The following is a 24,976-nucleotide window of genomic DNA, read 5'->3' as shown; positions in this document are numbered from 1 at the left end:
AAAATAAAGTTACGCTTTAGGTGAACGAACCGTTCTCGAACGGAACCTCGAACAGCCGAATTTTAAGCAAAGTGTTCGAGTTCGAAGAACAGCTCGAACACCGCCCAAAACAGCTCGAATTTGAACTTGGCGAACAGGTCGACTCGAACACTGCTCATCTCTAATCAGGAGGCAGACTCAGATGGTCTCAGGCCCAGTATGGATTCGACAAGATTGTAGAAAGTTGAGAAAGGGTACAGTATCACCGGATAACAGGTATATATGTAGCATAGTTTACATATTAAAAATCTATGTCAATATATCAGGAGGCAGACTCAGATGGTCTCAGGCCCAGTATGCATTCGACAAGATTGTAGAAAGTTGAGAAAGGGTACAGTATCACCGGATAACAGGTATATATGTAGCATAGTTTACACATTAAAAATCTTTGTCTATATATCAGGAGGCAGACTCAGACGGTCTCAGGCCCAGTATGGATTCGATAAGATTGTAGAAAGTTGAGAAAGGGTACAGTATCACTGGATACCAGGTATATATAGCATAGTTTAAACATTAAAAATCTCCGTGTATATTTACAGAGTCCGAAAAAGACACTGACAGCCTCAGAATGGATTAGACAAGAATCTAAAAAGTAGAAAAAGGGTAATGTATTCGAAGCGTACACCAGTATACACTGTTGGGTTATTTTTCAATCTTCATGTATATTTCAGTCTCAGTAAGACAGTCCAGACTCTCCGCAAGAGGAAACGAGATGGATACAAGTACAGATGGAAAGTCGAGTGATTGCAGAAATTTTGGAATTACTAATCATGGGAAAAACTCGGGAGAATTCTCAAAGGCGATGCTGACCCTCAATTACTTTGTCTGTTGAGACAGCAAAAACAGTTCTTTGTGAAGAAAGGTTTGCTGTATCGCAGTACCGTGGATCCCATCACCGTTACTCATCTCCATCAAATTGTGATCACAGGGAGAGATGTAGACATTGTAGTCACTGCCTATCATGATCTGTCAGGTAACTTTGGAGTGCAAAAGACAGAAGCCACAGGCCGTAGGTGATTCTATTGGATTGGCATGAGAGGACACATTTAAAAATGTGAGCAGGAATGTCACACATCTGTGAGTAGGAAAACTGTGAAGGCTGATGATAAACCACCACTGCATCTCATTGTGAGTTGACGTCCATAACAAATGGAAGCCATTGATCATCTGAAGATAGAGCCCAGCAGGACAGGGCATAGCTACGTCTTAACCATCATCTATCAGTTCACCAAATTTGTAGTGGCAGTCCCAGTGAAAGATTTAACAGCCCAGACTACACAGCGGTGGAGCAGGGAGAGGTAAGTATTGCAAGTGCTGGGGCCCTGAGCAAGCAGGGGGGCCCACTCGTGGGCGGCAGTACCGGCACAGGGCCCCTCATAGTACGCCGGTGTGTCTGACGGCGGGTGTGCACCCCCGCCATCAGAGACACTTGATTGTACTATGAGGGACCCTGTGCAAGTGCCGTCGCCCAAGAGTGGGCCCACCCACCTGTTTTGAAAGGGCTATGGCTGCCACAAAATTCCGGCCGTTATCACTAACTACCTTGCCTGCCTCAAGATGTAGACTGCCCAGCCATGACTCAGTTTGTCGCTGCAAGTAATCGGCCAGTACCTCTGCGGTGTGTCTGTTGTAGCCCAAACACATAATCTTCAACACAGCCTGCTGACGCTTACCACTAGCTGTTCGATAGTGGGACACCTTGTGTGCGACACTGGCAGCTGCAGATGGAGTGCTCGTGCGACTGCGCTCTGTGGACGAGCTTTCGCTTCTGGAGGAGGAGGGTCGAATGCCTACAGCCAACTGTTTCCTATACCGTGGGCTAGGCAGCACTGTCCCACCGCCGCTGTCCCCTGTGGACCCTGCATCCACCACATTAACCCAGTGCGCAGTGATGGACATGTAATGGCCCTGGCCATGCCTACTGGACCATGCAACTGTTGTGAGGTGCACCTTTCCACTCACTGATTGCTTGAGTGCATGGACAATGCGGTCTTTCACATGCAGGTGGAGGGCTGGGATGGCTTTTCGAGAAAAGAAGTGCCGACTGGGTAGGTCATAGCGTGGTACTGCGTAGGCCATGAGCTCACAGAAAGCTTCGCTTTCAACCAACCGGTAGGTCATCATCTCTAACGAGATTAGTTTGGCAATGTGGGCTTTCAAACACAGTGTACGCGAATGAGAGGATGAGTACTTTCTTGTCCTACTCAGAGTCTCTGGTAGGGTGAGCTGGACTTGAGAGCTGCATATGGTGGAACTAGCGGTGGACATGGTGGACTGAGAGAGGGTTGGTGATGGTGTTGGTGGTCTTACTGATGGCCTAGATTCAGTCTTTCGTAGCAATAACATTGTGATTCCCTGACTGCTTTGGCCTTGCGATGACACCTCAACATTTGCTGCTGGTCGTGTGCTAACTGGTGGGCTTACAGTGGGGGAAGCGATGTAGCGTTGCTATCTACCTTCAATCGGAGCAGGTGCACATGTGGTACGTGAGGTTTGGTAGTCCATCCATGCTTCCAAGTGCATGGTGGTTAAATGTCTAAGCATGCAATTGGTATTCAAATTTATCAGATTTTTCCCTCGGCTAAAGGTCTTTGCGCACTTCTTACTGATAACCTTTGCCTGATCATTAGGATTTTGTTCAAAAAAGTGCCACACTGCACTCTTCCTACTATAGAAGACATTTTGAGGCCTTGCACGCTGTGCTAATTTGACCATCTGGCCAAGCTGTCCTGCAACTCTTTTGGTTTTTGTAAAACGTTTTTGGACTGCTACGGGCCTGCCAGATAACAGCTGTTGTGATGTCGATGCCTGCTGCGGATCCTCCTCCTCCTCTTCTGAGCTATTGGCAGCGGCACCCTCTTCCCCCAAAGGATGCCAATCTGAGTCAACAACTGGGTCATCCATCACCTCCTCTTCAATTTCATGTGCACCTTCCTCTGTGTCACCGTATAAGGTGGTATAGTATGCGGGAAGGGGCTCCTGAGTTTAATCAGGGTCAGATTCTGGCTCAGTACACTGCGAGCATGTCTTATATTTCATTACGTCAGATAAAGTGATTTGACCATGACCCGTGTGTGTTGAGTCCTTTGTCTCCAAGCGCTTGTCATCAGAAGGGCGACAAAACCTCTCAATCTGGCCTCACTGGTGATCTGGAAAGATCTGACGCTTGGTCAGAACAAAAACAGCTACGACAGTTTGGCGCCGATCGGGGACCGTGGAAACCAGTCTATTCGGAATCCGTATGTGGGAGCTTCCTGGGAGGTTGAAAATGCAGAATCCAGGCTGCAGCAGGTGAGAACATTTATTCTTACATTGATTCTGCATCTGCAACCTCTCTAAGGATGTCCACATACCTCTGGGTAAGACTGTAACAGCACGGTTCAAAAGAACCCACATCACCAGTGAGGGGTGAGTATGTCTGTATGAGAGTTGAATAATAGAGTAATTAGATAATAATTGTCATCTGTATTATCTGTTAAACTGTTCTGGCAATATACTAATATACTAACTGGTTGTGTACTGGTGTACTGTGTAGCACAAAGTCTGGGATAGACTCTGTGCAGTGGTTGTTGTTTTGGATTGGCAGTAAATCATATGAGGCTGTATTTTGTATAGGACTGTGGTTTTTTGGTTGCTCTGGTTTTCAATGTTTCTTGTTGTTTAAGAAGTTGGCTTTGGTGTTCTCGGAGTGTCAGTGGACACTGCTGTAGGTTAAAGTGTCAATCAAATCCAAAGTGCAAGATAATCAGGCTGTGTGAATCCTTGTATGTATGTCTATGAGAACCTCTGAATAAGATGAGAGATGAGTAATTGAGAAAAAAAAAAATAAATCCGTGAATGAGCACGTATAAATGAATCATCACACATCATTTTTGTGTCAAGAGATTTGTTACCTTTCTAGTTGTGGTGGAATCCCGGACAGATGCGTTATAGATATTTCAAATCTACATCTGAGACTGAATGAATTGAGTAATGATATAGCTCGTGTTATATGTGGCATTATATTGTAAAGTTTCCTGAATGCATTTGGCCAGGAAAAAAAGGGCAAGGCATGGTTAATCTCATTATACAGTTATCTGCTCTTACAGTGAAATCCGGTGATTTTCAGTTTCTTTGTAGAAATTGATTTTGATAAGTCTAAAGAACTACAGAATTCTGTGAAGGACAACGCTGCATTCTGATGGGAGGGGGGGGGGAGGATGGCGCTGCGCAGTTTCTTCTCCCTTCGCTCTTATCTCTGCTGAGTGTGAGCTGTGCTCAAAATTCTCTGTAATTCTATCCATAAGGTACGCGCTGAAAGATTTGTGCATTTTAAAGCAACAGTACTTAATTGAAGTTGGAAGTTAAAAGTAAAATATGGTGCCTAATTTAGAAGGAAATTGCAAGTGATTGATGGTCATTGTAAGTGATTGTTTGGTCATTAATGTGTTTGAACCTGCTTCTAGTTGTGTGATTGATTTGTATAGCAAATTGTGTATCAACAGAGGAGGTAGCCGACTGTACGGCTGATAAAGTGGGTTAGAGTCCTATCACACCTGGGACTTCTTACTTTAGTCAGCAGGTTTTATTGTTGTGGGTGAGAGGCGAGGGTGAGGAGCCCTCTGGATATACCTTGGCAGGCTCACTCTGACTTGCTAAGTGTGGCCTGTAAGACAGAGGTCCAGGCACACTGGGAGGGCATTTCAGAAGAAAGGTGAGCTGTCTAAGGTTGAAATAGCCTTCCCACAACAATCCATGGAGCTGGGCTGGAAGGATGCAGGCCTGATCCTATTCTAGCCAGCTGATCTAGCGGGTGAGAGGCAGAGAGCCTTCCTGCTACATCCTGTAGGTCTACTGGGTGAGAGGCAAGGAGCCTTCCCGCTACACCTTGGCAGGCTCTCTCTGACTTGCTAAGTGTGGCCTGTAAGACAGAGGTCCAGGCACACTGGGAGGGCATTTCAGAAGAAAGGTGAGCTGTCGGCAGAAAAAGGTTGAAGCCATGGCAACTTTTTCTGTGTACCGTCGGTGCCCCAATGAGATCCAAGAGAGCTATGCAAATTGAAAAAGACAGAGAAGAAAGGAAGCAGTAATACAGGTTGGACCAATTTTAAAAAAAAAAAGGCAAAAATACCACAGTGTGAATGTTTGGATGTACAAAAAAGCACAGACAAGGGAAGAAAATAGCAAGTGAATAAATGATGCTTGAGAATGAATGTGCAGCAGTGTGGAAGGTGTATTATGAATGTTTTGATTGACAAAGAGTAACCAGAGACTCAGACAAAACAGATGGACTTGTAAACACTGTGATCAGACTCAGACAAACCCAGACTGAATAGCTACTTGTGTGACCTGTGCTACTGACCTAAGCGAGTTGCGCTAAATCCTGTCCAGACAAGATCATATGTAGTGACATAAGAAGCTGACATAATAGAGTGGGTAGTGGGGACATTGACCTTTGAGGAGTAAGCTGACAGTAGACATCAGACGACCAACCCCATCAGTGCGACTAGAATAAGAAAGATGCAGGTGTATTATCCCTGGTGCCCCTCTGACCAGCTAGCTTTGTTGAAACAGTTGCCTGACCCTGAAGACCAACCATTCCCGTTTTACAGACACATAAAGGAAGTACAGCAGACATATGTGTACCTGGGCAGACCTAGAGAGGTTGGTGAGTTTAAAGGCAGGTGACGCACTAGGACATATAATTAAGACACACACAGATGTGACAAAGAATCAGGCTTGGGGCATGGATGATAAATCTGCACTGTCTGGGGAGACATACTGTGAGTCACTAAGACAATGGGCTACAGTGGAACAATCAGAGCAGTCTGTACTCCTGATTAACGTGACACAGCAAAGAGGAGAGAGTGTAGAGATGTACTTTGGACGGTTACAGCTGAAATGGGCAGACATGGGGTACATTTGCATAAACCCACTTGATGTTAGAATACTGGTGAATGCATTCATTGACGGTATGAACAAAGACTTGCGAGACGCAGTACAGACAGCCAGACCTGAATGGAGACATGTAGATCCGAAAGACCTCCTTAAGGTAGCTAAAGAAATTGAGCAAACAAGGACAATAAGACGACCTGTCATGTATGCTGGAGCACAAGGAAAACAGTGGAGACGTAGTAAGGTACCAAGGGACCTAGAAACAGTGAGGTGCTGGAATTGTGGTACTTACAAAACTTATTGTTAGTGACAATACCCCTATGAATTTACTGGGAGCAGATGTGCTGAGTGCGATCCAGGCCACCATACAGTACTCTCCTGAGGGTATTACAGTCACAAGTCCCCTCTCAGATAAACATTTGTGTAAGATTGCGGCAATGGTGTATATGACAAAAGCGGTGAAACTAACACCTGACACCAAAATGCCTGAGGATGAGGAAATGGGACAGGTGCCAGACACTGTTTGGGCAAGGGGAAAAACGGATGTGGGTCAGTTGCCCATTCCCCCTGTCATGATTAAAATGAAAGAAGGAACCACTCCCCCTTGTTTAAAGCAATACCCCTTGAGCCTAGCAATATCAATAGCCAAATCAATTGCCCCGAGCAGAGACATTAGAGAGTATGTTAAGGCAGGGGTTCTGGTGCAAAGAAACCCCCCCTTTGGACTGCAAAGATCTTCCCCCTGTGACACCACTTTGTATCCCATTAGGAAAAAAGAAAAAAAAAAAAAAAGGAACTCAAGGGTTTGCTGACACTTACAGAAAGGTTCATGACTTAAGGGCTATTAATGATGATACAGTGAGTGTGACCTCAATCGTCCCTAACACACACACACAATATTGTCACAGATCCCAGTAATGTCAAAATGTTTCACAGTCATTGATTTAGCAGGTGCATTTTTCTCTGTACCCCTGCACACAGACTGTCAGTATCTTTCTCCTTTACTCATAGAGGTGAACAATATTGTTGGACAGTCCACCCACAAAAGGGGGAAAGAAACCCCCTGCCATCTATTCAGCAGCGATGGCAGGGATCCTTGAGTAGTGGCCATCACCTCATCCGCTGATTGTACTATTACAGTACGTGGATGACCCTAAGGGTTGCAAGGTCTCACGTGACAAATTACAGTATTACAAACAAAAGGTGACATTTGTTGGGACATTATATTGCCGAAGGTACCAGACACCTGACAGGAAACAGGCAATTCAAGATCTCCCTCTACCCAGGTCACCTAAGCATCTATGCATCTTCCTAGGTTTAGTGACCCGGGACCTCACACAAAATTGATTGTGTCTGTGCGGTAGGAGCAGCCGCACTACTAGGAAAGGCATGTGAGATCACACTGACGTTTCTTTTGACAATCTATTCCCCACATGACATCCATGCCATACTCCTACAAGTTCAACCAAAACATCTGTCTATGGCCAGACAGCTCCGACTTGAGTGTGCTCTACTAATTCCTGAGTATGTCACCCTCAAAAGGTGTAACGTTCTGAATCCAGCCACCCTCCTGCCTGTGGATTCAGAAAAGGGGGAATTGGTGACCGTATTAGTGAGTGAGGAAGGATACTTTGACATGACACATGAACATGTCTGCATAGAACTAATGAGTCAGGAGACAGTTGGGTTTGCACACGTTTATGAAAAAAACCTGTTCTTAATGCAGATTTTGAGTTTTTGTAGATGGCTCCAGATACCACCAGGATGGACGATTCTACACTGGATATGCAGTAGTATCCTCACATGAGGTAATCCAAGCTGAACCACTCTCTCCTCACATGTCGGCGCAGGAGGCAAAGTTGAAGGCACTCACTGAGGCGTGTAGAGCCGCTGCAGGTAAAGTTGCTAATATTTACACTGATTCGAATTATGCATGGGGAATAGCCCATGATTATGGCCCTATCTGGAGAAGCAGAGCGTTCCTTACATCAGCCGGTAAGCCCATTAAAAATGCAGAGCTGGTGAAACAATTGATGGAGGCATTGATGTTACCAGTCCAGGTTGGCATTGTCAAGGTAAAAGCACACGCAAAAGGTGACTCCATGGAGGTAGAAGGCAACAGAAGGGCGGACGAGGCTGCTAAAATAGCAGCCAGGCGGCCTAGGAAGCAGTGGACGGTGGCGGGGAGTCAGCATATTCCAGCCACGCTGAGTTTAGATGTCCTGAAATCTCTCCAGCAACAGGCTGCCCAAACAGAGAAGGAACACTGGGGGAGACTGGGAGCTGAGCTGAACTCAAATGGAGTATGGGAGAATAAGGATAAGTTGTGCCTACCGAAGTCCCTGTTTCCGATTATGGCGCAAGCAACACATGGCCCCACGCACGCCTCCAAAAGTCACGTGTGCCATGGTGGATGCCTTCTGGATCGCTCCTGGTTTCAGTTACGCAGCCGCGAAACTTGTACAATCATGCCTCATCTGTGCACAGCACAACCCAGGTAAAACAGTAAAAGTCCCTAAGAAAGCGACACCTAGGCCTCTCTACCCGTTTCAGAGACTGCAGATTGATTACATACAGCTATCAAAGGTAGGAGTGTATGAATATGTCCTAGTATGTGTAGATCTCTTCTCTGCGGTAAAATCTGCAACTACTAAAACAACTGCAGACAAACTGATGACAGAACTGATCTGCAGGTATGGTGTCCCAGAAACCATAGAAAGTGATAGGGGTACACACTTCACGGGAGAAATAATGAGGGAAGTCATGCAGGCCCTGGGTGTACAGCAAGCATTTCATACACCATATAGGCCACAAAGTAGTGGGAAGGTAGAAAGACTAAATGGGACACTTAAACTGAAAATTCAAAAGGCCATGGCAGAGACAGGAAAGAGCTGGGTAGAGTGCTTGCCTCTTGCACTCTTTTCAGTCAGACACACTCCAAATAGAAGACAGACTTGTCTCCATTTGAAGTCCTGTTTGGTAGTGCACCAAAGACTGGTCTGTACTTCCCACAGGTGCTGCAAATGCAACACGGGTCTATGACAGCCTACGTCCAGGCCTTACAGGAAAGACTTAATGTGGTGCATAAACATGTGTTCTCATCCATTCCAGATCCTAATGCCAGTGCAGATGTGCATCAGCTGAATCCAGGTGATTGGGTGGTTATACGCAGGCACATGAGAAGGAGCCTGGACCCACGATTTGACGGCCCCTTCCAAGTCCAGCTGACCACATCCACCTCAGTAAAACTGGAGGGAAAGCTCACCTGGATCCACGCCAGTTACTGCAAGAAGGTCCTGTCAACAGCAGAATGACTGTACTCCTCATTACCTTGCTGGCAGTGACAGGGTCACTGCACTCTACAGAGACACAGGATAAACTCTTAAATGCTGACTGGGACAACAAACTCATTCGGCATCATGCTCTTCTTATAAAGGACATGGAAGGACAGAAACCGAAGGACTGTTGGATCTGCACACACAGCCCTGTATCTGCGAGGACTATGCCGCACTTAGCCTTACCTCTGGAGCCATGGGAGGTATTAACCCCACACTGCATACACCATGAGACTTGGACTCAATCTAGGTTTTGGGGAAAAGATGTGCCCCGTGATATATCTGCCTCATTGGCTATAATCGGATGGGCCGCTAATCCCTGGTTTCAGTTTAATATAACGCGGCCTAAGGTACAAATGTGGTGGCGGGAATATGACTCAGATGTCGGAAATATGGTCGCCAGGAGGAGGACTGAAATCCCTCACTCAGACTCTATTCCCAATGATGGACTGTGGTTCAGTCTTCAACACACTGGAGCAGACACCTGTGGTGAGGACAATAATTGCTTCCGCATATACACTCGCGATCAAACACAGGTTAATGAGACGGTGTACCAGGATGGTGTTGAAGGCTGTAAAGCATCTACGGGTAAAATAATAAGGAAAGAAAGGGGTAAATGTACATCTGGTATAAGCGGAAAACAAATGAATAATACTTGGTGCGCCCATAAGCCTATGTCAGGACTTTTGAGTTTATACCAATGTATACAGACCCCTGGTCATGTTTGTGTTCTCCCTGAAGGAGTATTCTTGGTTTGCGGACATCGCACCTACAGGTGGGTGAGCCCAGACATAAGAGGGGTTAGCACTCTTGCCAAACTAACACCAGCCACTTTCATAGTTCCTCATAGTAAAATAGACACGGCAGCAGTCCCAATTCATACTTGGTATAGAAGGGCTGCAGACAATAAGCCCCGGCCAAATGGTAGGCCGCATCTAGTAGAAATGGGGATAACAAATAAAATATTCAGTAGTACGCTAATATACCCCTTCATAACACAAATGTGGGATAAATTAGTGGAAGCTACCGACTACCTGGACGATCAGATTTTCGAGATTCTTGAAGTTCTTAATGAAACTAATACAATACAGAGACAATTAATGACAGTTACTAACCAGCATTCTATAGTACTAGATTACCTGACAGCAAAAGGAGGAGGAATGTGTCAAATAATTGGTCCCACCTGTTGTGACTATATTGACCCTGCTGGCAATCTCCAGATCGGGGCCAGTATAGACAGAATAGGTGAACTTAGAGACCAATGGTTAAAACAACACAGCGCAAAGAGAGACTCCTGGTGGGGTAACACATTCTCTTTCCTAAATCCAGTAAATTGGTTTAATGGCTTAGTAGGATGGATTTTTGGCATTATATAGACTTGTATGCAAATTTTGTTGGTTTGCTTATTGCTTTATGTAGCCGTAAAAGCGCTAATATATGTATTACTTAAGCTACTGAATAATGTATGCATAAAAAAAGAATCTAAGGCTGAACCTTCTGTAGTGTACCATAGACCCCAGGTGGCCATTGCTGATGGGGAAAGTGAGTGTCCACACTGAGGGTGGATGGGCGAAGCAGGTAGGAAGCCCCCTTATGGGTACTAGACCCATGAGACAGTAGCTCCTATGTGGACATCAGCTGACCCTGTGGCAAAGGTTATACCATTTACAAAAGGGGGAAATTGATATAGAAGAGTTAATGGTTTGCTTTTATATCCCTTTAAATGCCTTTAAGACTTCAATTGCCTTTTGCCTTATTATTGCTAGAATTATTCTTATGTAGACTAGTAGTCTCTGTCTTCAAGGAAACTATACTTGTTATCATATTTATTCTCAACAACATGTTCTGGCTATATTGTAAACAAGATACGACCCTGAGGTGATGGTGGAGGCCAAATGAGCTCCACATATTGAGTCACATATTGCTGTAAATGGTATAAAAACATGTCTTATATTTCATTACGTCAGATAAAGTGATTTGACCACGACCCGTGTGTGTTGAGTCCTTTGCCTCCAAGCGCTTGTCATCAGAAGGGCGACAAAACCTCTCAATCAGGCCTCACTGGTGATCTGGAAAGATCTGACGCTTGGTCAGAACAAAAACAGCTACGACAAGGACAATGTAGTGCTCTGAGTGAATGTAGCAGCAGTAAAATCTAGCAGTGGCTGTGCATCAGTGCACTCCATGTCAGATTCATCTTGGACTTTGGAATTCACGATTTGATTTGATAACCCAGGCATGGTATGTGAAAAGAGCTCCATGGAGTGATCTGTAGTGTGGCCTGCCGCATCCTTCACTTTTGGTAGGGGTGAAGGACACAAGGAAAGGTGTTGTTCCTGACCAGGAGCCTCCACTGATGACTCAGTGCTTTTATTTTTTGAAACTTCAGAAGAGGAGGCGATAGAGCTGGAGGCTGTGTCAGCAATGTAAGCCAAAACTTGACCCTGAAGCTCTGGCTTTAAAAGCGGTTTACCTACTCCCAGAAAAGGAATCCTTCGAGGCCTTGTGGAGCCAGATGATGACGCAGGCTCAACACCTCTTGCGTTAGGTGCTATTGTGCTTTTGCCACTACCAGCAGATGCACCACCACCACCACCATCAGTACCAGCTGGCAACCCCCGCCCACTTCCACGGCCTCTTCCACCATACTTCCTCATTTTTGGAAAAATGTACCCAAAATACCACTGACTATATGATACTGTAAAACAAGGTACAAGGTGTATATAGTATTGGGGAGAATTGGAAGCTACCTAGAGATTTTAGGAGGCTGAACTATTATCTCAGGCCCACTATAGATTACACCTCAATTTAACAGGCTGAAATAGGCAGGTGTATGACCAGGTACAAGGTGTATATAGTATTGGGGAGAATTGGAAGCTCCCTAGAGATTTTAGGAGGCTGACAATGATGCTCTCAGTCCAAGTATGGCAGCAGGCAGCCTAATAAGCAGGACTGCTGCACACAAAAGTGTGGAAAAATGAACGCTTGGTAACTGTGCAGAAAAGAGGAAGAAAAGTATTTTTGCTTTTAAAAAAGCAGTTTGCACAGCAGTGTGCAAACAGCAATGCAGCTATCAGGGAGCCTTATAAGGCAGCCTAATAACCAACAGAGCTGATGCACAAAAATATAGCCTCCCCTGTCACTGCACACAAACTGTTGTGTTGTACAGTGGAAATCACTACCAGCAGAAGCAGTTTTTTTGTTCTTCTTCCCTGCCTAACGCTCTCCCTATTCAGAATCAGCAGCTGCAACCTCTCCCTAATGCTAAGATTTGCAGAAGTAAGATGACGGTCGGTGTGCACGCCCTTTTATAGCCCCTGTGACGCCACACAAAGCAAGCCAATCACTTGCATGCCCTTCTCAAAGATGGTGGTGACCGATGCCCATGTCATCGCGTTGCCCACAGTGTGCGTCCTCCATCATTGGCTGAAAAAGGGCGCTGGAAGCATCATTTGAAACGCGACTTTGGCGCTCTGGTCGCCGACCTCGTGGCTGACCTCACGCTATGGTCGGGTTTCGTTTCATGAAACCCGACTTCAGCGAAAGTCGGCGCCTTATGAATTCGACCGACCCGTTTCGCTCAACTCTAATAGCAACCCTTTCTTCACAAGAACCTCTTTCGCTGTCTCCACAGACGAATCAATTCAATGTCAGCATCACCTCTGCGAATTCTCCCGGGAGGTTTCGCAGTGATTAGGAATTCCGAAATTTCTGCAATAACTCTACTTTCAGTCTGTACTTGTATCCATCTACTTTCGTCTAGCAGAGGGTCTGAACTAGCTCTCTGGGACTGGGAGGCGGAAGTCTCCTGCCAAAGGGCACTGGCCACTTTTTGTTGAGCAAATCGGGCGTAAAGGTTCGGCATCTCCACTTCTTCCCAGGGATCTTTATCTGGCAGGGGATCTGAAGAGATTGGTAATCGGGACAAGGCATTGGCATTTTTATTGGACTTCCCAGCACGATACTTGATGATAAAATCGTAGTTAGCTAGTCTTGAGGCCCATCTCTGCTCTAAAGCTCCCAATCTAGCTGTGCTCAAATGAGCAAGAGGATTGTTGTCAGTGTAGGCGACAAATGGAGATGCAGCTAGATAGTCCTTGAATCGCTCCGTAACGGCCCACACGAGAGCGAGAAACTCTAGTATAAAGGAACTGTAATTTTGATCATTCCGTTCCGCTCCTTTAAGAGATCTGCTAGCAAAAGCGATTACTCGTTTTTTTTCCATCTTGCTTCTGGCTTAGGACTGCTCCCAGCCTCTTTAGACTGGCGTCGGTGTAAAGACGGAAAGGCTTGCCGTAACCCGGGTAATCTAGAATAGGTGGAGTGGTAAGCTTTTTCTTGAAATGCTGGAAGGCATCTTCCTGCTCTTCTGTCCAATGACTAATAATAGATCTTTTTCCTTCCTTTTTTGGGTGACCACGTAAAAGTTCTTGCAATGGTGCAGCGATTTGGGCATAGTTAGGTATAAAGCATCTATAGTAGCCCGTAAATCCTAAGAGACTCTGGACTTCCTTCAAGGTAGTAGGTGTGGGCCAATCCGTGACCACAGCGGTCTTGTCCGGATCAGGTCTCACTCCTTCAGCACTCACAACATGTCCTAGATAGTGTACTTGGGTCTGCAGTAAGTGACACTTCGAAGGTTTGACTTTGAGGCCGTGTTTGATGAGAATCTGGAAAACTTCTGCCAGGTGCTGTAAGTGATCCCCATAAGATTTTGAGTAGACTATGACATCGTCACTAGATAAAGTAAAACAGTCTCAAAGTTTTTGTGGCCCAAACAACGTTCCATTAGCCTTTGAAAAGTTCCTGGGGCGTTGCAGAGTCCGAAAGGCATGTCATTGAGTTCAAAGAGACCCATTGGGGAGGTAAACGCCATTTTCTCTTTATCTTCCTCCGACATAGGCACTTGCCAGTACCCACTTGTTAAATCTAAGGCAGAGAAATATGCAGCAGACCACAGAGCTGTTAGTGACTCTTCGATGCGCGGTAATGTATATGCGTCTTTATGGGTAATGCTGTTTATCTTGCGGTAGTCCACGCAGAATCGGATACTACCGTCTTTTTTCTTCACCAAAACTAAAGGTGCAGCCCAAGGGCTGTGACTTTCGCGAATTACTCCACCATCTTTCATTTCTTGCATCATTTTTTTGACAGGCTGATACATGGCCGGTGGAATGGGTCGGTAACGCTCTTTAATGGGAGGATGAGAACCAGTGGGGATGGTATGCTTTATCTCCTGCGCTTTACCATAATCCATAGGATGTTTGCTAAAAGCTTGATGGAAGTCTTGAGCAAGCTTCAGTACTTCTTCGATTTGTTTAGATGGGGTGGTTACCTCTCCTACATGTATGTTAGACCACCATGGGGCTTCTGGAGCTACACTGTCCCCATCTACTACTTGAGTCACCTGTTGGGCTTTGTTTTGAGTTGAACTCACTACATCCTGGTAGGAAATGATGGATAATTGAGCTACAGGATAGTACCGTTTCAATTCCACTGCAGTGTCACCTAGGTTTAACAGACGAATTGGTATTTTTCCTGCAGATACAGTAACAAGACTCCTTGCAGCACATAAGCATAGGATGCTCTGCCATGGGTAGGGATTCTACTAGGGCATGATAGTCTTGTCCTTGGATCCCGGGTCGAGCACGACACCACAGCAAAGTTTCAGTGTTGGGTTGCAAAATGACAGGACGTACATCACAGATGCGGGCACGGCAGATCTCGCCTTGAGGATTACTGAACTTCTGCTGTGCTGACAACACTTTGAGAGTTCTCTGTAAAGCTCTTTGCTGTTCTTGTGAAGCAGTGGGTACTGATTTACGAAGAGCCAATAACATTTCGCCATACCAGTTGCGCAGGACGTTCATGCCTAGAATTACAGAGGTGTCTGGCTTTTCTGGGACATTTACAACCAGAACTCCCTGTTGTGGAAGTTGGGTTTCTCCTTCACAAATGGTGGGTTCCCAATACCCTGTTATAGGTACAGACTGTCCATTAGTGGCATCTAACCAATGATATGGAGGTTGCAAGTAGGTTAGGGTCCCAATATCTTTCAAAGGTGTCTGTCATGATCCAAGGTGGATCTGACAAGTAAATGGACAAAATGAACTTTTTTCCCTTTGGCTTGGTGCCAAAGTGGGTTGATTGCCCCCGCTGGCCATTAATATTATTACAACTGAGGGACGGGATACCAAGGGATAAGATCTTAGACTCTATCCCAGTAATAAGGGGAGCGGCTACCTTCTTAGCGGACTCATCGGCCGATTCAGTCCGGTTATCGTCCAAAACAGCGGCACTTTCAAATGCAGCCCGAAGAACACTATGGCTTAAAAGTTGGCCAGGGGACCTACAGACCAAAATGAAATTGTGTTCAATCCCCTGTGAAGGGACATTCCTTTTTGGGGAGACGTTAGATGACATCCTCCAGAAAGCAGGGGACAAGAAGAAAGGGTTCCCAAATTTGGGGCCGGCAGCATTTAAGAGGTCCTTTTGGAATAGGAGGTTTATTCAGAGGAGACCACCGAGGGAACAAAAGTGGGATGACAGAAGAAGAGATAGAGGATTCTTCTTTGGTAACTCATCCCGAGACAAAAAGCACTCTAAGTGACAGCTCGCCCAGGGTGGGGGGGAAGGTTAACCCTTTTCCTGCCAGCCTGGAGGAGAATCTCAAGCAACCCATGGATAGTAAACCTAATCCAGGAGGACCTAAGGGTAGACTTTCGCTCTCTCCCACCTCAGAAGTATGTAATAACGCCGCTGAGATCCAGTATGCAAGAACAGGAAGCTCTAGAAAGCGAGGTCCTAGGCCTAGTAAAAAAAGGAGTCCTCCAGGAGGTTCCCCTGCAGGAAATGGGCAGAGGGTTCTACTCCCCTCTTTTTCTGGTGACCAAACCAGACGGCACCTTTCGGACGATTATAAATTTGAAAAAATTAAACGCATACGTCAGGAATCAAATCTTCAAAATGAAGTCGATCAGGTCCACCACCAAAATCCTGTTCCCGAACTGCTTAATGACAGTATTAGATCTCAGCGATGCCTATTATCACATCCCCATTCACAAAGACTCCAGGAAATATCTCAGGTTAGCTGTCTCAATAAAGGGCAGGGTGAAAGAATTCCATTACAGAGCCCTGCCGTTCGGAATATCGGTAGCCCCGCGGGTATTTATCAAAATAGTAGCAGAAATGATGGCCCATATAAAGGAGCAAGACATAATAATAATCCTGTATCTAGACGATTTTTTAATAGCAGGCAGCTCAGCTCAAAAATGCCGAGAACAGAGGGACAGGGTAATGGACACTCTACAGGGCTTGGGCTGGTTTCTAAATCTGAAAAAAATCAAGATTGGAGCCCAGCAGAGTACAGGAATTCTTGGGTCTGACACTGGACTCAAACATTCAGGAGTGTCGCCTTCCAGACCACAAGAAGGAGAAAATCGCTCAAATTACAGCAAGAGCAATCCAAAATCCCTCTATGACATTAAGAAAAGCTATGTCACTGCTGGGTTCCCTATCCGCCTGCATGCCAGCAGTCCAATGGGCTCAGTTACACACGAGAGATCTCCAGTGGGACGTATTAGCCAACCATTCAGCAATAGGGGGACACCTTGAGGGTCGTATTACCCTAAATTCAAGAACTATTCATTCCCTAGCTTGGTGGGGAAACCAAGAAAATCTGTCCAAAGGGATCCCCTGGGTAACAAAAATAACATACATAGTGACAACGGATGCCAGTCCCACGGGATGGGGAGCACACATGAACAACGAGGTGGCTCAGGATGCGTGGGGAGGTCAGGAATTAGAAGCCTCCTCAAACCAAAAAGAGCTCTTAGCGGTAGGCTACGCACTAACACACTTCCTACCCCTGCTCCAGAATCATCATGTCCACATTCTTTCGGACAATCGAGTCACAGTGGCCTATATAAATCATCAGGGGGGAACCAGGTCCCAAGCCCTAATGGACACATCCTCCAGAGTCCTCAAGCTAGCAGAGGCAAACCTGCTATCTCTGTCAGCACTACACATCTGTGGCATGGAGAATCAAACGGCAGACTTTCTGAGCCGCACCCAATTATGACAAGGGGAATGGGTACTAAAGTGGTCCGTTTTTCGGCAGATTGTAAGAATGTGGGGGGACCCCGGACATAGATCTGTTCGCCGATTTCAGAAACAAAAAAGTAGAAACCTTCTGCTCCCTAGACCCTAGGTGGAATCCTCTAGCTCTGGACGCATTTATGCTTCCGTGGACACAGAGTCTAACATATGCCTTTCCCCCGATCATGCTCATTCCAGCGGTCCTAAGAAAAGTCAGGGAGGACGAGGTGAGAATGATACTGATAGCCCCTTTCTGGCCCAAAAGAACCTGGTTTTCCTGGCTAAGGATGCTCTCAGTAACCGACCCATGGATCCTACCGGATCTCCCGGACCTGCTATCGCAGGGCCCAGTGTTACACCCTCAGGCTACGAACCTCCATTTAACAGCATGGAATTTGAAAGGGCGCTGATGAGGGACAGAGGATTCTCAGACAACCTGATAACTACATTACAAAAAAGTAGGAAACCGGTTATGATGAGAGTTTATGGCAGAACATGGAAAAAATTCTTATCCACTTCTGGGGCAAAGGTTCAGGACGGGGTTCAGATTGATAATATTCTAGAATTTCTACAAAAGGGCCTAGAACAGGGTCTGGCGGTCAACATATTAAAAGTACAAATAGCGGCGTTAGGCGCCCTTTATAACCATGATGTGGCAGGTGACCCTTGGGTAGCACGATTTATTAAGGCCGCAACCAGATCTAGGCCAATAGCTAGTCAAAGGTTACCGTCATGGGACCTGAATCTTGTACTTTCCACACTGACAGGCCCTCCATTCGAACCTATTCACTCGGCATCCCTAAAAATCCTGTCATTTAAAACGGTGCTTCTGGTGGCACTAACATCAGCTCGATGAGTGAGCGATATTCAAGCCTTATCAGCAGGGCCACCTTTTACAAAAATTCTAGAGGATAGAGTCATCTTAAAACCTGACCCGGCCTATCTACCTAAAGGCCCCGTCACACTAAGCGATATCGCTAGCAATATCGCTGTAACGTCACTGGTTTTGTGACGCAGCAGCGATATTGCTAGCGATATCGCTATGTGTGATACCTCCGACCGGCTCCCCGCTGATTATCGATGATCGCGCGAGAACGGCCTGGGCCGTTTCTCGTCGTCAGCTTCCTGTGGCGCCGACGAGCGACGCGTGGACGCGGGCGGGAGGACATCAGGATCACCTCGTCTGACAGGTAAGTTGGGACCCCAGACCGCTGCTATGTCGCTGGTGAGATCTGCCTGTGTGGCAGCTCATTAGCGACCACTTAGCGATGCACCAGCGATCCATATCGTTGTCGGGATCGCTGGTGCATCGCTAAGTGTGACAGTACCTTAAAGTATCATCACATTTTCATAGGTCCCAAGAGGTAGTCCTTCCTTCCTTCCTTCTGCCCAAATCCAAAAAATAAGGGGGAAGAAAAATTCCACACCTTAGATGTAAAGAGGTGCCTAGTACATTACTTAGAGGCCACCAAAAAATATAGGAAGGAAGGCTCTCTCTTTGTGTGTTTCCAGGGTCCTCGGAAGGGGCTCAAGGCATCTAAGAGTACCCTGGCAAGGTGGATAAGGGATGCGATTGCCCTGGCATATTCATCCAGTGGAAACACAATCCCGGAAGGGCTGAGAGCCCATTCCACAAGAGCGATGGCGACCTCATGGGCTGAAAGATCTGAGGTATCGATAGAACAAATCTGTAAGGCGGCCACCTGGTCATCACCTTCCACCTTTTTTAGACACTATCGATTAGATCTAGCCTCTACGTCTGACCTGACCTTCGGGAGAAGGGTCCTTCAGGCGGTGGTCCCTCCCTAAGCTACCAATCTCTGTAATTCTCTCTGTGGTGCTGTCATGGGTGAGAGAGAATAGCTTAGTTACTCACCGATAATGGTGTTTCTCGGAACCCATGACAGCACCCGCTTATTCCCCTCCCCTTCACGAGTGTGGTGAGCACATTTTACTGTTAGTAGAGCGTTTCCGTTAGGCACAGTGCTTCTTGATAAATAAGCAATATTATAATGTTGTGTATATATTTCTGTTGTTTAACTAACCTGGAGATCCTCTGATGCTCTGTAACCAACTGAAGGCGGAGGAGAGGTACCGCCCTTTTTATCTGTAGGTTCCTGTCCCTGAAGGGTGGATCCCCTCTCTCCATGGTGCTGTCATGGGTTCTGAGAAACACCGTTATCGGTGAGTAACTAAGCTATTTTTAGCCACTGGGAGAAATTCTCTCCCTAAAATCTGAATAGCAAGTTCTTTGAATTCCTGGAAGGAGCTATCTGCATGCTGGAGCGCTAACATTTTTAGCTGACTGCGTAGGGTTTCCGTGGCAACCCCTTCAATAGACTGCTCTTTCAGGACTTCATCTGTAACCCTGGCCTCCTGGGGCTCCATGTGTATTATAGCCCTCCAAGTTTCTTGCAAGGATAAAGCATAGTTTCTTAGTTACTCGTTAACGTCTTGTTTTTTTCCAAAAAAAATGCATTTTTAATTCTGCTGCAGAGCGGACCTCAAATATGCTTTCTAACCACTCCAGTATTTGTTCTACAGTCCTTTTCTGAATTTTGGGCAAGGACTTAATTTCTCTTAAAGCTGCACCTTGGAGTTGGCCATTGGTCATGGGGTACAGGTGAAACAAAGCAGTCATTCTTTCTTTAAAGTCAAGGAGCTCCCAAATAATATGGCATGGTGAGAGGCATAAATGCAGTGGAGGCTTTATCAGAGGTGCTGTTGCAAAGATGCTCATTTTCACTTTCGTCTGCCATTTTGAGTAGTGAGCTCTGTTAACACAGTCTTTGTAAACAGTTAGTGTACATACAGGCACAGAAGGTTCATCCTGTTCGTGATGCCATTTTTTTGTTGTTGCACCGCCTTGTGGGATGCAGGGCCTAGTACCTCGGAGGATGGTTCAGTCACGGTGACTCCGATGGCTCTAACAATCCCTAGGTTAGGTGGCAATTAATAAAGGTGGAAGTTGATGGATATATGAGTCTGAGAGTTATGTTGATGCCGGCAAGGTATGAGGCCGCGGACGAAAGAAGCATACATCGGGGTCCCGTGCAAACTTGAAGGATGAACTTTACTGAATACTTCTAACAATTCTTATGTTTTTCAATATAACAGTCTTGGATAGCAGATACAATTTTCCTTACACTTTGTGTCAGTCAAAGCCTTTTCTCAGTCCCGGCCTTGGGAGGATGGCAGTAACTTTTTATTTGACTAACTGTTCTGCGTGAATCGGGAGGATTAGCTAACCTTAATCGGATCACAGTATCCGGAAAAATCTGCATGTGTGTATCAACTCAAACCAAGCTCAATTTTTGTGTTTTTTTCTTTGTATTTTTGCATTCTGTGCAAGTCGCGGTGTGGCCTCCCTCTCCTGAGCTGGAAATCTATATATATAAAACTGAATGTATGTATGTGTGTATCACCAACCAATCACGAAGCATCTTTCATTTCACCAGAGCTGTTCAAAAGAAGCTGAGCTGTGATCGGTTGTTATGAGCAACAGTTTTCCTTGCAACCAATCATTAAGCATCTCTCGTTTCACCAGAGCTGGTTAAAAGAAGCTGAGCTGTGATTGGTTGCTATGAGCAAGTTTTCCCACTTGACAACACCTCAGCAGACACTAACTGGGTGGGAGAAATCAGGCATCTCTGGGAACATAAGCTCGCAGCCATTGTCTGCCCCACAGAAATGAGCACAGAGCACTTTGGTTTTGACCCCAGGCCTCTCTTAAAGGGATCCCCGGTATGGAAGTTAAAACCGTTCCAATCAGCTCTGTGGTTCTGACCCCAGGGTCTCTTAAAGGGATCATTGGTATGGAAGTTAGGGCAAATCCACTCTGCGCTTTGGTACTGACCCCAGGCCTTTCTTAAAGGGATCTCCAGTATGGAAGTCAGGACAAATCCATCCAGCGCTTTGGTTCTGACCCCAGACCTCTCTTAAAGGTATCCCCGGTATGGAAGTCAGGGCAATTGCCTTCAAATGCTCTGATACTGACCCCAGGCTCTCTTAAAGGGATCTCCTGTATGCAAGTCAGGGCAAATCCACTCAGCGCTCTGGTTCTGATCCCAGGCTCTCTTAAAGGGATCCCCGGTATGTAAGTCAGGGCAAATCCACTCTGCGCTTTGGTACTGACCCCAGGCCTCCCTTAAAGGGATCTCCAGTATGGAAGTTAGGGTAAATCCCTCAGCGCTCTGATTCTCACCCCAGGCCTCTCTTAACCCCTTCACTACCAAGGGTGGTTTGCACGTTAACTACCGGGCCAATTTTTACAATTCTGACCACTGTCCCTTTATGAGGTAATAACTCTGAAACGCTTCCATGGATCCCGGTGATTCTGACATTGTTTTCTCGTGACATATTGTACTTCATGTTAGTGGTAAAATTTCATTCATATAACTTGCGTTTATTTGTGAGAAAAACGGAAATTTGGCGAAAATTTTGAAAATTCCACAATTTTCCAACTTTGAATTTTTATGCCCTTAAATCACAGAGATATGGCACACAAAAAAGTTAATAAGTAACATTTGCCACATGTTTACTTTACATCAGCACAATTTTGGAACCAAAATTTTTATTTCTTAGTAAGATATAAGGTTTAAAAGTTGACCAGCGATCTCTCATTTTTGCAACACCATTTTATTTTTATGGACCACATAACATTTGAAGCCACTTTGAGGGGTCTATATGATAGAAAATACCCAAAAGTGACACCATTCTAAAAACTGCACCCCTTAAGGTGCTTAAAACCACATTCAAGGAGTTTATTAACCCTTCAGGTGCGTCACAGGAATTTTTTGAATATTTAAAAAAAATTAACATTTAACTTTTTTTCACAAAAAAAATTACTTCAGGTTCAATTTTTTTTATTTTACCAAGTGTAACAGGAGAAATTGGACTGCAAAAATTATTGTGCAATTTGTCCTGAGCACGCTGATACCTGATATGTGGGGGGGGAACCACTGTTTCGGCGCATGGCAGAGCTCAGAAGGGAAGGAGCGCCGTTTGACTTTTTCAATGCAAAATTGGCTGGAATTCTGATCGGACGCCATGTCGCGTTTGGAGAGCCCCTGATGTACCTAAACAGTGGAAACCCCCCACAAGTGACCCAATTTTTGAAACTAGACCCCCTAAGGAACTTATCTAGATATGTGGTGAGAACTTTGAACCCACAAGGGCTTCACAGAAGTTTATAATGTACAGCGGTACAATTAAAAAATCATATTTTTTCCACAAAATGATCTTTTCACCCCCAATTTTTATTTTCCTAAGGGTAACAGGACCCTAAAAGTTATTGTGCAATTTGTCCTGAGTACGCTGATACCCCATATGTGGGTGTAAATGACTATTTGGGCACATGGCAGAGCTCGGAAGGCAAGCAGCGCCATTTGACTTTTTTGGCTGGAATTGAGATCGGACACCATGTCGCGTTTGGAAAGCCCCTGATGTACCAAAACAGTGGAAACCCCCCACAAATGACACCATTTTGAAAACTAGACCCCCCAAGGAACTTATCTAGATGTGTGGTGAGAACTTTGAACCCCCAAGTGCTTCACAGAACTTTATAACGCCCAGGCGTGAAAAATAACAAAAATTTTTTTTTCCACAAAAATGATATTTTTGCCCCAAAATTTTTATTTTCCTAAGGGCAACAGGAGAAATAGGACCCCAAAAGTTGTTTTGCAAATTGTCCTGAGTAGGCTGATACCCCATATGAGGGGGTAAAACACTCTTTGGGTGCATGGAAGAGCTTGGAAGGGAAGGAGCACCATTTGACTTTTTCAACGCAGAATTGGCTGGAATTGAGATCAGACGCCATGTTCCGTTTGGAGAGCACCTGATTTGCGCAAATAGTGGAAACCCCCAATTCTAACCCTAGCCCTAACCCTAGCCCTAGCCCTAACCCTAACCCTAACCCTAGCCCTAGCCCTAATGAGAAAATGGAAATAAATACATTTTTTTAATTTTATTATTTTTCCCTAACTAAGGGGGTGATAACGGGGGGTTTAATTTACTATTTATGGCGGTTTTTATGTTTGGCGGCTGTCGCACGCTAAAAGACGCTTTTTATTGTAAAAATAGTTTTTGCATCACCACATATTGAGAGCTATAATTTTTCCATATTTTGACCCACCGAGTCATGCGAGGTCTTATTTTTTGCGGGACGAGTTGACGCTTTTATTGGTATCATGTTCGGGCATGTGACTTTTTTGATCGCTTTTTATTTCATTTTTTGGGACGCAGAATGAACAAAAACCAGCGTTTCATGAATTTCTTTTGGGTGGTGCGTTTACGCCGTTCCGGGTGCAGTAAAATTTATAAGGCGGTTTTATTCTTCGGGTCAGTACGGTTACAGCGATACCTCATTTAGGTCGTTTTTTTATGTTTTGGTGCTTTTATGCAATGAAATCAATTTTATATAAAAAATAATTATTTTTGCATCACTTTATTCTGCGAGCTATAACTTTTTTATTTTTTCGCTGATGATGCTGTATGGCGGCTCGTTTTTTACGGGACAAGATGACGTTTTCAGCGGTACCATGGATATTTATATGCGTCTTTTTGATCGCGCGTTATTGCACTTTTTGTTCGGCGGTAGGATAATAAATCATTATTTTTTGCTTCGTTTTTTATTTTTTAAGGGGTTCACTTAAGGGGTTAACTATTGGGACAGTTTTATAGGGCGGGTCGTTACGGACGCGGCGATACCAAATATGTGTACTTTTATTGTTTTGTTTTTTTTATTTCCAAAAAATGAATTTATTGGGAATATTTTTTTTTTTTTTTTTTATTTATTTAGCGATTTTTTTAAAATTATTTTTACACTTTTTTTTAATTTTTTTTTTACTTTATTACAATGTCCCAGGGGGGACATAACTGTCCTGTGACAGATCGCTGATCTGTCACATCACAGATCACTGTGACAGATCAGCGATCTGTCACAGGCACTGCACAGGCTTCCTCATGCCTGCGCTTTGCAGGCACTGAGGAAGCCAGCTTCCTGCAGGCCCCCGGAGGTCCCCGTCGCCATCTTGGATCCGGGGGCCTGGAGGAAAGTAGTCCCCCACAGCAGCGCTGCACATTGCGCTGCCGTGGGGGGCTCAGGGAAGCACGGAGGGAGCCCCCTCCCTGCCAATGCTTCCCTTTAACCCCCGGTACACCGCGATCGTGTTTGATCGCGGTGTGCAAGGGGTTAACGTGTCGGGGGCGGTCCGTGACCGCCCCTGACACATTGTGCCGGGTGTCAGCTATGATAATTAGCTGACACTCGGCCGCGATCAGCGGCGCTCACCACGTGGGCGCCGCTGATCGCGATGACGTAATATTCCGTCCATGGTGATTAGGTCCATGGTCACATGGACGGAATATTACGTCAATTGTAGGTAGGGGGTTAAAGTGATCCCTGTTATGGAAGTTAGGACCGTTCCACTCAGCACTCTGGTTCTGACCCCAGGCTGACGGGATGATGTGGGATATTAGGGGTAGTTGTCCGGTGGCTCTGGCTGAGGGGATGATGTGGGTTATTAGGGGTAGTAGTCCGGTGGCTCTGGCTGATGGGATGATGTGGGATATTAGGGGTAATAGTCCGGTGGCTCTGGCTGATGGGATGATGTGGGATATTAGGGGTGTTA

The 24,976-nt window shown here is 45.5% G+C and overlaps 1 long non-coding RNA gene across 1 annotated transcript; it reads left to right on the top strand.

Moving 5' to 3' along the window:
• Positions 1 to 1,511: 1,511 nt before the first annotated feature.
• LOC141052883 (uncharacterized) lies at positions 1,512 to 11,235 on the top strand. Its single transcript, XR_012220915.1, has 2 exons — positions 1,512 to 3,447; positions 9,025 to 11,235. It is a non-coding gene; the product is annotated as an uncharacterized lncRNA (long non-coding RNA).
• Positions 11,236 to 24,976: the final 13,741 nt, after the last annotated feature.

Source organism: Dendrobates tinctorius, unplaced genomic scaffold, assembly GCF_039654945.1.
Source record: "Dendrobates tinctorius isolate UK_male_01 unplaced genomic scaffold, ASM3965494v1 ptg000163l, whole genome shotgun sequence".
Taxonomy (NCBI): domain Eukaryota; kingdom Metazoa; phylum Chordata; class Amphibia; order Anura; family Dendrobatidae; genus Dendrobates; species Dendrobates tinctorius.
The sequence above is the reverse complement of the archived record's forward strand: the minus strand, read 5'-3'. Positions and strand labels throughout refer to the sequence as shown.